Genomic DNA, 17,379 nt, shown 5'->3' with positions numbered 1-17,379 from the left:
ACTACCCCGGTTTGAAAATACTGTTTAAAATCTGGCCGATGTCAAAAAGGTTTGTGTCAATTCATACTTGTGAATGATTCATCTGCGAATCACTGTTTATGAATATAAGTGCGGGTTTCTGACGTACGATTTTTAAACAGTGTTGGATCAGACTGGCTTAGGAAAGCGCGGGGAAGGAAGGACTAAAACCTCCCCTAAACTTCTCCATAGATGAGGGACGTATTGAGTTTGATATTGATAGAGGTTTACTCCTTAGAGGCCACTATCACTAGAGGATGTGCTTAACATAAAAAAAAACAAGCCTAATTAGAATTCATCTTACTAATAAACGCGAAAGTTTGTGAGTATGGATGGATAGACGGATGTAAGGATGTTTGTTAATCTCTCACCCAAAAACTATACAACGGATTTTGATAAAACTACAGTAATATATAAATTATATACCAGAATAACGCAGGCTATAAATTTAATTACCTAGGCTTTTATTTTCTTCAGTACTCAGTTTGTTCGATACAATTACAACGTGACGTTGAGAATGCGTCTGTTGGTTTAATGGCATATAAAGTGTCCATATAATCAAGTTCGCACAAGTTCAACGTACTGTCACTATGTGCACTTTATGATAAAGTGTCGCGTTTAACACATCAAAGTGTGCGAATTAGTGCGCATCGGATCAGCGCCGTGTAGTGTCGAACGCCGAGCGAGTGGAGTGTGCGATAAATTAACACCGAGACAGCTAAGTCACAGCTGTTGTAATTAAGAAATAGAAATAATCTTTGCTCAGATAAACTTAATGTAAGCAATTTTGAATAGTCATATTTTTTTATATACGGTACGCCGACTCTTAACACACGTATGAACAAGAATTTTTATACTAGTACCGTTGGCCGCAGCTTGCCTTTACAGCAATCGTCTAATGGTCTCGTCGAATGGTAGGCGGGCTAGTGCAGATGGCATTCAAAGCCGCGGATGGACTTATGGAGCGGCTGATGGCCAACTGCCTCACGGATACGACTTTAGTCTGAGGGCACCGCTTGTTCGAGGTTTCGAACCTCAGCTGAGGTCGTCGTAATTTCCACTATTAAATTGGAAACGTTTAAACTGAAAGGGAATGGATCGGAGGGTTGTAAGAGAAAGAATCTAGCGGATAGCTTTTTTAAAGAAATATTTTTCTAAGTAAATACACATTAACATGGAAGAAGCCATGCCATCAAGACGTGTGTTGATACGTGGAAGTCCAGTCTGTACGTTGGTTTAATTGTTCTTAATTCGGCGCTATGTTTAATTCTCTTTTATATAGTTATATTATGTACGGTGTTATCTTAATAGCAGAATCGCTGAAGTTTATGTAGTAAGTATGGATAAATGGATGATGTTTATTAGGCAAAAAGAATCGAATGGATTTGAATCAACTTTACAATAATATAACTTATACATCGGAATAATAATATATATGTTATTAATTTAACACGGTTATAACTACGCTCACAGCCAGTATTATATACGCCAGAGGGTGATGCTGTTTATCATTTGCGTGGGTAGCTTTGTTTCACGTAATTATGTTCATGAGCATACTTTATAAGTTGTGTAAACCGTACGTTTAAAGGGGGAATAAAATTTCATTGATGTAGATAACGTAAGTCTGTCCATCTATCTCGACCACCAAGCAGTTTAATTTGTAAGCTGTGTTTTGGTTGTACTGTGCAGATTAGGAAGTGAAATTACAGGATAAGAGGCGTGATATGTTAGGCCTCCAAAATGGAAAAGCAGGAGTATTGAATAGCATTGATAAACAAGCTGACATGATGTTAAAAATAAACAGGCGTCTAGAATAGATGATTGATGATTGATGGTGAGTACTATATGAGTATAGACTATATACTATCCGTATACGTAGAACTAAGATCCTATACCAAGAAACTCCACACGCTGGGGCGTCCGACAGTGCGGTTTCAGAGGAGCTTCCTCCCGCGTGCACTCACATTGTGGAATGAACTACCTGCCGAGATTTTCTCGAGAAACTACAGCATCTGGTTTATCAAAAAGGATATACTAAGGTTTCCTATACCATATACTATAGAAGAATATACAAAGGTTTTCCTAAGGGTAGGCAACGCGTACGTGTCATCACTTGTTTCAGGCGTCAATAGGCTATGGTAACCGATTACCATCAGATGGGCTGTATGCTTGTTTGCCACCATCATGGTATAAAAAAATGTCCTGTATATTCAAGTACAATGAAATATATAAAGACAAAAAATTTATGTTTATCTTTCATATTCACGCCAACGTTTTTTTTTTTAAATAAACATTTCTGTATAAGTTAATTCCCGTCCGTGGTGGATGTAAAGCCTTTTGTATTATCGATGCCTGCAAATTGTCGCCAAACGTTACCGACACAAACGACAATGTTTAGCCGCGCACCCCCACAGGATTACAAGGGAGGAGGGGGAGTAATCCCACGCTTTTGTCTGTACTCACACAGACTTGTATCCAAATGGAACTACCCTGAGTCCCGGGAAATGTTTGACGCAATGTTTTGTAGCTAGACTGTACTTTTTTGTTAAAATAAGTACTTGAAATGGAGAAAATCTTACTATTATAAACGCGGAAGTTTGTGAGTATAGATGGAAGTTTGTTACTCTTTTACGTAAAAACTATTGAACGGATTTTGAAGAAACTTTACAATAATGTAGCTTAATCAGAATAACATATAGGCTATATTATTTTTCTATCCGTGAAAACCTATAAGTGGCCGTACTCATTTAATTATGTTTATAACTATGTTTGTAAATAGCCTTGGTTTTCCGAAAAATAAATAAATTTAACACGGTGGAAATCGCACGAACAGCTACTAAAGCATAAATTGGAAGCAAACATTGATATTATCACATTAGTATTATATAAATTTATAAATTAAATTTATATAATTAGGGACATAATTTTTATTACTACCACTACACAATCGCCTATATACATTAACAGCACTACAAGTAGGTACGTGGTACTCATTATTTATTATTACGGACACGGTTGTCTAGCGTACAACGCTTTACTTCCAATGGTCGCAGGTTATGTTTCACGGCACGGTACATACAATTGTATTAATGAGTTTGTATCGGTCTAGGTGTTTTCTATTTAATTATGTATGTATTTTAAAAAACTATCTATGTATTTATATCAGTTGTCTGGTACCCATAACGTAAGCTCTAGCTTGAGACTAGTTGGCGATGTGTGAATTTTCCAAGGATAGTATTATTATTTACTTTTCAAAATTTTTTTCGTAAAAAAATGCAAAGTTTTGTATTAATAATAACACAATTCTATTTAATCTACATTTGTGTTGTGTACGCACGAAATGATGGACACAGCGTCGTGTTTATTCTGTTACAATTCTTTTATTTTCAAAAGAAAATGTCTCGAATTGTTTCTTTTGTGTCTGCTGAATGTTTTCTTTTTATTAGACGTCTGTTTATTGTAAACTTGTATCAACGGGATGGGTCGTTAACTTGAATGAATAAAGCTACAGCTATCTCGGTCTCGGTGGCGTTACGTTGATACAACGTACATTACAGATTTGTTGTCTAATTGTTTTAATTCTTATCGTGTGCTAAAATCTATTGTCTCTCTCTATTCTCTATCTCTGTCTCTCTCTCTATTTCTATCTCTTTCTCTAGTAACTCCTTCTCTAATATCTATTGGTGGGCATTCGACAATTGTAATATTGTAGCATTTGGAAAACTAAAACTATCGAATACAACTGCTAGTTTCAAAGCTTAGCGCGTACAAATAAACTTCAGCTTTTTGTATATATATGTATGTGGTATTTTGATAATAGTATTTCAATAATGTTTTAGGAAAGATTACACAGAGCTATCTAGTCTGAAGCTAAGCAAAGCTTGTGTTACGGGTAATAGACAACTGATGTATACATAGTTATGTTTCTTTTTGTAAATATATACATATTTAAACACGTTGACTTTCAGACAAAAGAGCAGTTTTTTTTTAATTACAACCAATCATACAAAGATGGCATATTACGTTTTGTTACATCATTTACTTATGCGCTTACATTGCGTTTTGTTACATTAGAAACTTAAATCTAACAATACATAGAAAACACAAAGACCGATACAAACAATCACACTCATGAATACAAATGTTTGTATCGTGCGAGGAATCGAACCCGCGGTGTGCTAAACCGTCATATATATATACAAACTGTAAGTACCACGCCCACACGCGTTCTATTTTTATAACGTTATCTACGGACGGATCGTTATATGGGATCCATCAATATTGTTACGGCGTTCCCTATACATATGCTATATAGCCTGCGGAAAGAGTCGATCCCATCAAAAATATAATGCTCCGTTCGCACGCTTGGCAAAACACAACAAGCCGTAATAGAGGAGATATTGTTTTATATTATACCTGACTACCACACGACGACAGATGTTTTAATTAGAGCAGACGTACTAGATGGTTTTTTTTTCGGATTACTCTAATGCTGTTGGCCGCAGCTGGCCTTTACAGCTTCACCAGACGTTAGGGGGCGAGTGCAGATGGCACTTCAAACCCGCGGAAGGACTTATGGAGCGGCTGAAGGCCAACTCCTGCCTGACGGATACGACTTTAGTCTGAGGGCACTACTAGGGGTTCGAACCTCGGCTCAGGCCGTCGTAATTTCGATCCCCGTTTGAATTGGACGGGGGATCGATCGGAGGGGATACTAGATGGCTCTGGTCTTAGTGTTGTAGTAGTGTAACTAGGGAATGAGCAAAACTGTTATAAGTCTTGTATATATACACATACAGTCAAAGTGCCCTTTACTTAAGAATTTTTTTTAAAAGGGAATAAATTTTAAAATTTTGCGTTGGCCTGTGGTAAGAGTATTTGGTGGCGGGATACCAGTGAAGCATGATAGAATGAGCATGAGATCAAATCAGTTAGTAGAATACCTCCGAAACCGTCCCGTCTGGAGGAAGGGTATTATTAGTAATGTGGACTCTTGACCTCATTACTAACAATGTACTATGTCAGGTTGACCTCCACGCGGTTCCCCCTGGAAAACATCATGTTAAATTCCTAGTGAAATTGTCACGATAAGCTAACTGACCTGACCTCATGTTCATCTTATCATCCTCCACTGGTGCCTCGCCAGCGTAAACCGTTAGCGCAGGCGGGTGCACCATCCCATTATCATCCGTAAAAAAAAAACCGTCCCGTCTTTTACCACTGAGGTTTCTTTATTCATGACTAGAGGTGCGATAGTAGAAAGTTGTTTTATGCATCATCTCAAACAATTTCTCACATTACAGTCCGTTGTGAACTTATTATTTTTTTAATTAATTTTATCCAGTTGTTTGAGTTGAATGGCAGTTACTCACGAATTCAACATTTATGTACAAATTTAATTTCGCTAATTACACCAGCTCGGTGTAATTTACTCGTTATATAATTTGATTGTTGTAGACGCGTGTTGCAAATTGACTCGACGAAAATGTACTGGCAACTGAATTATATGTATGTAGGTTGGATTAAAGTGTTATGGATGTGAGTAGAGATTGAAAGATGCGGATGATGGAACAAACAGTGAATGGGTATGAGTGAATGCAAATGTGTCAATATAACGTTGGAGACTGGTAAGAGTGGTGTTTTTTTTTATAATATTTATAATACATATTCGAAGAATATATAACTATTAACTTACATCAGTGTGTTATGTGTCATACATATAATTCAGTTACAGTTACATTTGTTTAAAAGACGAAAGAAGAAAAACAGGTCAGATTCTTGAAGAATTCTTCTTTGGCTGAGACTGAGTTACCGATTGGTAGATATTGAAAATAAAGTATGACTATTTGAAAAATCTTAAAATTATGTTTATTTAAACATTGAATATTTATTAGGTAAACTACTGATGTACTTAGGTCTTCTATATTCAGTTTTTGTGTATGTACCAGGGATGTTATGGATATGAAATTTTGGATACGGATAGGTTTCGGATATAGGTATGATTATTATACCGGATACGGATACGGATGTGGATATGAAATTATTTCTGATTATCCGTTGCATTCGGATAATTTCGGTTACGGATATTATTTATTTAAGGAATTTCAAAGTAAAATACAAATAGATAATAAAATGGTTGCATAACGTGTCTCAATTAGGTTCCTCCCCTATTCGCTATTATCCGAAACTTTTATTTCGAATTCGGTTAGGGTTACGAATATTTTTTTTATATCGGATATCGGATAGTTTCCCTGGTATGTACTTGAAGTTTGTGCTACTATTTGTAGAATGAATATTAATAAATTAACTTAATGATTATTACAGGAAAAGCCACTCAGAAGTTGAATTTTTGAAAACGGTTCAGTAGTTCTTAAGTTTATTCGTTGCAAATATATATATCTTTCCTCTTTATAATGTTAGTGTAGAAATGTATATCGTATATCTTTTTAATATCAGTCAGTAGAATTATTTGGGCTGTTAGATAACATATAACAAGGGGCTGTGTAGTCATGCACAATGCCCGCTCGTGATACACGTAAGTTGACATTAGATTTTATGATATTACTGTAAATCGTTCATTGAAAGAACTCCTTGTTATGTTATGGTTTCACCAACTTTTTGGGGGTATGATGGTGACACTGAATGACGTCAATGTTCATGGCTCTATGTGATGATTACTGTGGTTTAAAGGTTCGAACATTTAGATAAATCTTAGAGAACTCCATTCAACCAGCGAGTGGCAAACATACTATCGTATTTCGTATTTGGTTTGTTATCGATATTCTATATAATAGTTTAACTTTAAAAATCAAAATAACAGCTTTACACTAAATCTATATAAAAGTAACGAACGAAATTGTGGAGAACACAGCTAGTATTTATTTAAAAGCACAACACACAAATTTGTTCTGTCTTCTTTAGATAAACGGTTTTCCGAATGAGTGATAGAATATAAAAAATGTGACAACAAAAGTGCAATTTAAGTTTATTTGAATAAAGAATTTTCTATTGTATTGTAGATAGCAAGTAATATTATATTAATTTGGATTATAGTAGTATATGTGTAGGTGTTTGTTGTTAAAACTTTCTACTCAAATTGCTATTGAACCTGCCTACATTCTAAATGGAAAGGCAAAATATATTTTTTGACGGCCAAATTTATTGAAGGGTAACCGTCGCGTACAGAAATTCCTACAAAACAACACTACGAACATATCTTTGCATTCATTCCTGAGAATTAAGGTGTAATTTCGTCAATACCCTTTAATTTCTCTGTCATATATCGCCTCTTATTCAGATAACAGTAAGTAAAATACATATAAGTAAAATTGGAGTGTCTGTTGTAATATTCATATAACCGTTTTTTACTACATGCATATGAATATAAATACGGTACATACACCAAAATATCATTTTTTACAATTTTTGTCTGTCTGTTTGTCGGTCTGTTAGTTCCGGCTAATCTCTGAAATGGCTGGACCGATTTTGACAGGACTGACATTTTTTGGTTGGTAGCTGATATAATAAGGAGTAAACTTGGCTACTTTTATTAAAAGAAATAATTTATTTTAGAAAAACAAAAAGTTAAATTCCACGCGGACGAAGTCGCGGGAACAGCTAGTAATTATTAAAAGATATAAGCTAACGATTCGATATTTTGATCCTTAGGATCACGAGGATCCGATTTTAGAAAATTCAATCTGAAACTGCTGGAGGAATTTTGTTCTAGATACGTAGTAGATTCAGGCGATGGGATGAAAGCTAGTTAATATAAAATTATTATTCTATTACGTTATCGCCTACGCTGTATCCAGCGTAGGCGGTATGGTATATATAGAGCTTATGGAAGGCTTCGTTGTCGTCATTTATTATACAGTCGCACTTGTCAGTATAAAACAATGATACAGCTTATCAGTTCACATTGCAGAATTAGTAAACAGTCTCATTAAAAGTCTTTATTAGGGTCTATATTTTATTAAGATGAAGACAAATTTTCAACGCCAGCGATATCGCTGATGCTTTTCTAAATATACCCCTATCCCTTTCTACTTTACTGCCGTTTTCAACTTTCAACCGAAATACAGTTTAAACGGAAAGCTTCTTATCGTTTGAAATAGTGAGACAGGTAGTCATGTATACGACTTTTTACTTGATAAACTTTGTTTAATTTGGCTCTTATTAGCATTTTGTGAGACCCCAAATATTCAGTGCCGTCGTAGACTTAAGTTATATCCTCGTATAATCAACATTTACAAATAATATCCTGCTATTTCTTGTTTTGATGCCAGTATTATATTAATTATCAATACTGAACTGTCTAGGTTTTAAGGTCTAATTTTAATTTTTTTCAATCATTAATTTATAAATGTGATATATTTGTTGTATGATAGTATCTAGCGACAAAGTCTCTTACAAAGATTATACTTCTTAATTGGAAGTAGTCTTATAAAATTAGGTACGTCATTTCCTCCTGAATATATATATATATATATATATATATATATATATATATATCTTTTAATGTCCATTGATGTTATGTATTATTCCGAGTTGGCCATCGGCGCCATGGGTTCAGCAAGGTTAATTATGATTTGATGCAGTCGTCCCACTTGTTATAACACGCTATGGTCTAATAAACTTTGAAACGTCGATTAATTATATCGAGACTTCGATTTGGGACGAGATTGTAGATCAGTAAATAAATGGAAGGTCGATGAAGGGAAGTTATATCACCCTAAAATGCAAATGTTTTCTCTCATTATTTTCTATCGCCTATTGAAAGAAATGTTTAGTAAAATGTCTGCATTTCAGCCCAGTTTCGCCTATTTCAGCCGCCAAGCTGTTTGCCAAGCTGTGTTCGGTTGTCACTCAACAAATTACAGGACAGTGCATGACATCTTAGTCTTCCATAATGGCAACGCATGAGTAACACGGGCGGCACATGATGACAAATTAACAACAATAGTGCCGCTCAAGTAGTGACTCGTCATTAGCTTATTTGGCATTTTAATTACATAAAAAATCCATATATAAGAGGGGCAGATAATTTCATAAAAGAAATTTCAATGTAAGAAATAAAAAATCATTTATTCGTGTAGGATATTTTAACCGCTTATGACGTCAAGTTTTTGTATTATAATTGTTTTCTCTACCGTCCAGTTCAGTAAAGAGATTTAATTGATGAACTGGTCAGAAACTCAACGGAATTACTTTTTTGTTATTCAAAAGACAGTTTAAATTCAAAAAAGATTTCTAGGAGTTCGGGTCAGCACCGATATTCGTGTATGATCTACGCACACCCACGCTCCGAGTTTACGTACTCCTACGTTTACGTGACTTCTCATGGATCAGTAGGCGTAAAGCTATAGAACGGCTCTTTCGTGACCCGTTTCCTTCTTCCTATAACCTCGAAGCTTGCAAGCGTAACGCCAAAAAGCACTTAGTGAGCCGGCGTGGTGCGGCCAACCGTTGAAGGATGAATTTCCTCTCTTTGGTTGTTCACATTCATGAAGCATTGTGTCCCGATGCTAACCCGAAACCGGTCACATGTGGAGCCAATGTAACAAGAAAAATCATCTATTTTATGCTATATGTCAACAATTAGAACGAATAAACGGAACGGTAAAGTACTGGTTTGATAAGAGAATTTTATCAAGTATTAGAGGACTTAATGGTAATTTTTAATTGTCCTCGGTTGTCTTTAGTTTTTTTGTGTAATATTTATAATACAATTAAAATATTTATTTATATAGGACTTTTCGGTCTCTTTTGCAAGTTATTATTTTTTATCACTTCTCTACTATTTAGTTCAGCTAGCTACTTCAGTTGAGCGCTGTCTAGTTCCAAGCTAAACAGAGTTTGTGTTATGAGTACTAGACAACTAATAGAAATACTGAAATATTTTTTTTGTAAATACATCTATACATATAAATAAAATTGGAGTGTCTCTTTGTAATATTGAAATAACCGTTTTTAGTACATGCATATGAATTTTATACGGTATATACACCAAAATAACATTTTTACGATTTTTGTCTGTCTGTTTGGTTCGGCTAATCTCTGAAATGGCTGGAACGATTTTGACGGAACTTTTTTTGGCAGGTAGCTGATTTACAGCTAGTACATAATATAATTAGAAAACACCCTGATAATACTAACAATCATACTTATGAATACAACTGTTATAGCACACTGCTTTACTTCCGATGGTCGCTAGTTCGAATCCCATGATGCTAACATTTGTATTCATAAGTATGATTATTTGTATTATAGTGCTTTCTAATTATATTATGTACTAGTTGTACATGAGCTACTTGCCAAAAAAAAAGTTCCTATATTGTGCTAAAACATTAGTATATTGGCCGTAACATCTGTGCTAGGGAATCCCTGTGTTACATCTTACTAATACTGGAGGGAGGGGGCTATCCTCCGACCTGGGTTGTTGCGTCGTTTAATAATGTTTACTACTTAGTAAATAAGGAAATAATTATCACTTGGTAATTTTGACACAATAATCGTTATCACAAATACACGAAAATCATATGTGTAAACTTATAAACGGGTTTCCTAGGAAGGCAAGGGTTTTTCATTTACGTTTTGTAACAGTAAACATGACGGTTCATCTGACATCATTGAATATATTGACGTCATCATATCAATACTTCAACACCATATCATCACATCTCATATTAACACTTTTTTATATAATTGAATTGGCAAACAAGTTGTACATTACGCATCACGTTATCATGTGATGCCAATCATACCACTCATACCTTGTCATTTTTCATGGCAGGAAGGTCTATTAAAAAACATTACACATATTATGAAATCAGGGTGCAATGATACGGGCGTAGTTTTGTCTCTTAAAATGTTGATAAAATGATGATAATAATAACTCTGGATAATCAAATGTCAATAACCTAGGAAGAGCTTGTGTTATGGGTACTAGATGACTGAAATATTTCTGTTGGATATACACGTAACATATACGTAAGTACCTAGAATAATATAACTCATGGTATTCATGACTACAAATGCTTGTATGCGAGCAATTGAACCCGAAACCACCGGAAAGTATAGTGGTAAGCTAAACAGCTAGAGTAGTTTAGTAGAGTAGTAGCGGATTCGATTCCCACGGTACAGACATTTGTATTCAGGAATAGGATTGTTTGTCAGTCTGGATGTTTTTAGGTATATTAAGTATGATATGTCCAAAGGGTATATATGTCTATCTATTACTCGTCTAGTATCCATAACACAAGCTCTGCTTAGCTTGGGACTAGATGGCGCTGCGTGAGTTGTCGTGAGATGTTGTATACACCAGCCTGACAGATTTCGTAACGTCTGTGGTGCTGTACATACGTATAAACAATAGAAACTTTCCATGGAGTATGCGGACTGCTTGCGTTTTCCAGGAGTGTACAATAAATATCACACCTATGTTGTAAACACGATATTTTGGGCTCAAAGCGGTTAATTCCAACGAATACTGATGCCTTAACTCGTATACAGCACGTCGGTCTGTCTGGACGAGATCGTTCCACATAGCTGTCGATAAGATGCCGTGGATGCGAGCGACTCGCAACCTCTGCAGAGAGATTTAATGCACGAATTCACATCGCGCCGGCACTTTGATGTTATATATAGAATAACGCATTTCGAACTCGCAAACGTTTCGCCTTAGGGTTGCCGGCGATTTCTACAATCTTGGAAATGCAGGACAAATATTTGACTTGTACAGTTATTGATCCAAAACGTAGTACTGTGTGACATTTTTATTTCATGTTTGTGTACTTGTTGTATTGTATGTTTGTGTATCTACATTTGTTGCAAAGGCTGGTGTTAAAATGTTTCTGGTGGAAAGACGAAACAAATTAAAGGGTTGGCTATCAAAAATTTTCAAGCTTCGAAATCCGGTATTTTTTCTGTGGTATCACATACTTATAACGATCAGTTTACAAGCATTTTGTTTATTATCATTATTACTATTAAATCAAATCTTATTCTTTTCAAATGAGTTTGTGTGATTACAAATATACAGATATTTTTAAGTTTGACCACCTTCATTAAGGAGGATTACTGGCCGAAGGGGGTGGTGTATCGGCGCTATCGTGGCAGATTACCGCAGTGCCGTAACTACCGACAATTTTTATATTTTATAATTTCAGTATCATTCATATGTATGTATATCTATAAGGTATTTATGATGCCATAAATAAAAAGGTGAGCCATTAGTAAAAAATAATTTAATCAGGGAGAATACAGTGACCACAGGCATATGTTATTGCATTCTTCTCAAAAGAAAAGTAACCCGAGTTTTATCTTCTAGTTTTGGACCTTTATAAAGGCTCGAAGCCCTCACATATCAAGTCACGGGCACGGCTAGTTTATGGCGGTGACGTGGCTTATATTGTTACGAGTACATGCTAAAAGGGTTGAAACAACACTGACGCAACACGGCGCACTGTTTTTTTGTTCGCTACGTGCCGTGATGTGGAGTCGTTTTCGTGCCGTGTCCATGCCGTGCTGCAACGCCACCATCACGATTTCTAACAAAGAGCACTCGTTATACGCTCTCAAATGTAGAAATATACAGTCGGTTTGAGATTTTGTTAATTGATTTATTGAAGCTGTCTCTTTACGGTCTTTGTTTCTGACGGTCTTTTACATTTAATAATTTAAGGAAAATTCCAGCGCCGCCGAAGACCGAGCAGGCGCTGCACTTTATGGCTAAACAACTTAAGATAGTGGTTTGGGATTAGCATCAGATCCTTGTTCAGAACAGCGGTGGACAAATTTAATATCGCGACGATGAGTACCAATCTCCAGTAGGAGTCGGCACGTAATGAAAATTAAGAAACTGCTAGTCCACGGTTTCTAGAAAGGACAACGTTGTAGATATCACAGTGTTTTAAACCTTACTATCGAGCCGTCCCGGTTTCGCACAGATGCATTACAAATATTTTAATTTCTCTGCGTGTTCTATAATATAACATGCTTGTATTATACATATAAACTATCCTTGAATCACTCTATCTATTGCTGAAAACTGCATTAAAATTCGTTACGTAATTTAAAAGAGACGAGGGAGTGAAACGGCGGCGATTATTGGTCGTAGCGCGATGTTAATAGCCTATAGCCGATAAATGGGCTATCCGACTAAAATAATGTTCCAAAATCGGTTCCAGAGATTATCCCGTAATGCAACCTCACAAACTTTACCTATTTATAATGTCAGTGTAGATTAACATAATGTTTATCTTAAGTCACTCTGAAGTTATATACTAGCTGAGCCTGCGGTTTCACCCGCGTTAAATTTATAGCCTAGGTATAGGTTATTCTGATGTATGAGCTAATTACTGTAAAGTTTCATAAAAATCCGTTCAGTAGTTTTTGCGTAACAGAGTAACTAACAAACATCCATACATACTCACAAACTTTCGCGTTTATAATATTAATAATATTATATGTTATAAGCTGTCCCGGCAACTTAAATTAAAAAAAAAAATTTAGGGGTGGACTACCCCTAACATTTAGGGGGATGAAAAATAGATGTTGGCCGATTCCCAGACCTACTTAATACGCTCACAAAATTTCATGAGAATCGGTCAAGCCGTTTCGGAGGATTATGGGAACGGAAACTGTGACACAAGAATTTTATATATAAGATACAAAATAAAATATTTTTTTAAGAATTTACTTATGTCAAAATGTGGTGCAGTATCTCGTTTTAGTGTTAGTATATATTAGATACAGTACCAGCCCTGGTGTATATTAGATTCGCTGTAAATAAACTGAGAGTTATTGCATAGCTCACGGGTGCAGTTTCAACCGGTTATAGCGGAAGTGTGCATTTGTTGATTGCCCTATGTGCCCCCTGATGGACTCGAACGGGTGATGTTTTCACCGGGTTGATAAGACGCGGTTATGATCAGAACTGGATGTACCTACTTGACTATACACAAGTTATGTTCTTTGTCGATTGGCAAATGGCTTTTCCTTTAATAAACGATGCATGATGCACAATGATCTCAAAAAATGGCCTAATCATTATGAATACAGTATTCTCTAATGTGATGTTGTGCAAGTTTGTTATAATATTTAGGATTTCGCGTTATTTCAGTATTTCATCTATATTTATTTTAAAATAGCTGTTCCCGCGACTTCGTACGCGTGGTATAACTTTATTCTCTAAATTAAAAGATTTTTTCTAAAATAAAAGTAGCCTAAGTTACTCCTTATTACATAAATTACCTGCCAAAAAAAGTTTAAAAAAATTGGTCCAGCCATTTCAGAGATTGGCGGAACAAACTGTCTGTTTGTGACAGACAAAAATTGTAAAAAATGTTATTTAGGTTTATGTACTGTATTTATATTCATATGCATGTAGTAAAAATGGTTATTTCAATATTACAAACAGACACTCTAATTTTATTTATATGTATATATAGATACGCAGCTAGTTTTATAACACTACCTGTTTTTCGCGACTTTTTTGGTATTTTTAATGATACAACATATCCTATGTATGTCCTCATAACTACAAACTATCTTAGAGTTAAATTAAAATATTTTCCTCTGATGAATAAACTAACGTACCAGTAAGTGGTAGATATCGCCTATATACGTGTACTTTAACACAACGGACATTCATGCGTTGCCATTCAAAAGGACTGCATTATCTCACTCCACAACCAAAACACAACTAAAGCGCTGACGAGGTGGAGATGGCTTTTTTTTGCAAAATCTACGGTAATAATATCATTGTTATATGTATACAGTGTTTTTAGACATTAGTTTGACAGCCCTGATTGTGTCAAATATGCGTTGCCATTCAAAAGGACTGCATTATCTCACTCCACAACCAAAACACAACTAAAGCGCTGACGAGGTGGAGAGAGCTTTTTTTCCAAAATCTACGGTAAAAATATCATTGTTATATGAATACAGTGTTTTTAGACATTAGTTTGACAGCCATGATTCTGTCAAATATGCGTTGCCATTCAAAAGGACTGCATTATCTCACTCCACAACCAAAATACAACTGTAACGCTGCGAGGTGGAGAGGGCTTTTTTTCCAAAATCTACGGTAAAAATATCATTGTTATATGTATACAGTGTTTATAGACATTAGTTTGACAGCCCTGATTGTGTCAAATTAGATGATTTAAACGAGTAATTATTTGAAGCTGGAAGCCAGATATAACCGGTGTTGGACGTTGTTTTATAATTGACGTGAACTTTAGCAATTCTCTCGTTTAAAAATAGTGACGCTGGTACACTCGTACATGCACGCACACTAATGTTAGAAATGCGAATGTGTGTTTGTTTCTCTGTATGCTATATTAGCTGTGCCCGCGGGATCACCCGCGGGAAATTTATAGCCTGTGTTATTCAGATGTATAAGCTATATTATTGTAAAGTTTCATTATAATTTATTCAGTAGTTTTTGCGTGAAAGAATAACAAACATACATCCACCTATAAAGCACAAACTTTCGCGTTTTATAATATTAGTAAGATTTTCATGATAGCTGAAAGGATTTTTTTCTCTCTTATATTTTAATTTTATTTAATGGACAAATATGGAATGGTTCACTTACAGTATGTGTGTTGTATGCCATTCTCAAGACAATAAAAAAATAAACGATGATAAGTTGATGGGATGAACATCAAGTTAGCTCAATTAACCCACCGCGGTTAATTCGCCTGGAATTAACCATTGTGGTTGCATGTTTATTGCCTGGAGGTCAACTTGACTTGATCTCTGTTTTATTAATCCTCACTAATATTATATATGCGAAATTAACTCTCTGTCTGCCTGTCTGTCTCGCTTTCACGTCAAAACTACTGAACTGATTTAAATGAAATTTGGTACACAGAAAGTTTGGACCCTGAGAAAGGACATAGGCTACTTTTGAATCCGAAGAAAGAGGTTCTAAGGGGTTGAACGTGGAGATGAAAGATTGTATGGAAGAATTGTCATTCTTGAAGTTTAAAGCTTCAAAACTATTTTTGAGGATTAAATATGAATAAATATGACATTCAAAGTATGCAAACATTTTACCCGTAAGGGGGTAAAGTATAGTATATGCTATAATTTAAAAAGATATATAAATTGGGCGATATATAATGATAAGTGTGATGCAGACGAAATCGCCCGGGTCAGTTAGTAGTAATAATAATATTTATTGTCAGAAAAAAAGACACTTACACATATATTTGAATGTACACTGTTTACTTAAAAAGTAAATGAGCCTCTTAAAATAAGTATAAATTAACAGAAACAGTAGTACCACTACACACTGCATATTCTTGGCAACAGAGGCTGACTCAGCTAATGTTGTTACAATCAACCCTCAACCCCCATACAAGTGATTGTGAACTAAAAGTATATTATCCGATAATTACATTAAACAAACCGTTAATAGCATTACAATGCAACCAGTTGAGATACAATGCGGTTGCATCAGAGTAACTCGCGACCTCCACCCGTGCAGTGAAAGTACCACCTTGATCCACTGACCGACTGCGCGTGCATACACACGGACATCCTTTTAACACGTGGGCTATGCATTTTAATGGAATTGAATGTTTTATACCAGTTGACAATCTACCATACGACCCATGTAATGGTAAATGGTTAACGCATAATGGCAATGGATGCTTGAAACATCAGAGGTGCCACGTGCGCGTTACCGACCCTTAAGAAACCTTATACCCTTCATGAAAAAGTATAAAAATAACAATCCAGGACAATTCACACAGCGCAGTCGAGTGGGTACTTGACAACTGAAAGTTGTACTTAAATGTTTTTTTTTGTAAATGCATACAATAAGTACAAACTGATAACAACCACAGGAATACAAACAATCTTATTCATGACTACAAAGGTATGTACCATGTGAGGATGTGTCGAATCCGTGAACATTGCAAATAAGGCGGTGCTAAACCTTTAGATCACCTTAGCTGACTATGCTGTAGACTTTCAAGAAAACCTCGGCAGATAGTTCATTCCACTAATGTAAGTGTACGCTGGAGGAAGCTCCTCTGAAACCGCTCTGTCCGAGACCAGTTAAGTTCTAGCATGTGGGCATGAATTCCCTGTCGATAGCGAGCGGTGCGATGGTGAATGGCTGTTGTCTATCAAACATCATTATACTTGACGTGTGATATTTGTGATAGAGTTAGACTGTACAAAATCTTTCCTATTTGAACCACCACGCAGTTCAAATAGAATCAATTCAAAATATCTTTATTCATGTAGGTTTATAACAGTCTACCGTCCGTGTGGAGTGGATTCGATTTACGAAGAGCTGACAAGAAACTCAGATTTTAATCTTTTCAAATGAGCATGTAC

At 35.6% G+C, this 17,379-nt stretch overlaps 1 protein-coding gene across 1 annotated transcript in view; it reads left to right on the top strand.

Moving 5' to 3' along the window:
• The window catches only part of LOC131854250 (uncharacterized), a 185,965-nt gene that overhangs the window by 48,210 nt on the left and 120,376 nt on the right, over positions 1-17,379 (top strand). The window lies entirely within an intron of this gene.

The sequence above is a fragment of the Achroia grisella genome, unplaced genomic scaffold, assembly GCF_030625045.1.
Source record: "Achroia grisella isolate CSIRO2021 unplaced genomic scaffold, CSIRO_AGI_Agris_v1 utg971, whole genome shotgun sequence".
NCBI classification, from domain to species: Eukaryota; Metazoa; Arthropoda; class Insecta; order Lepidoptera; family Pyralidae; genus Achroia; species Achroia grisella.
This window is presented reverse-complemented; position numbering and strand designations above follow the sequence as displayed.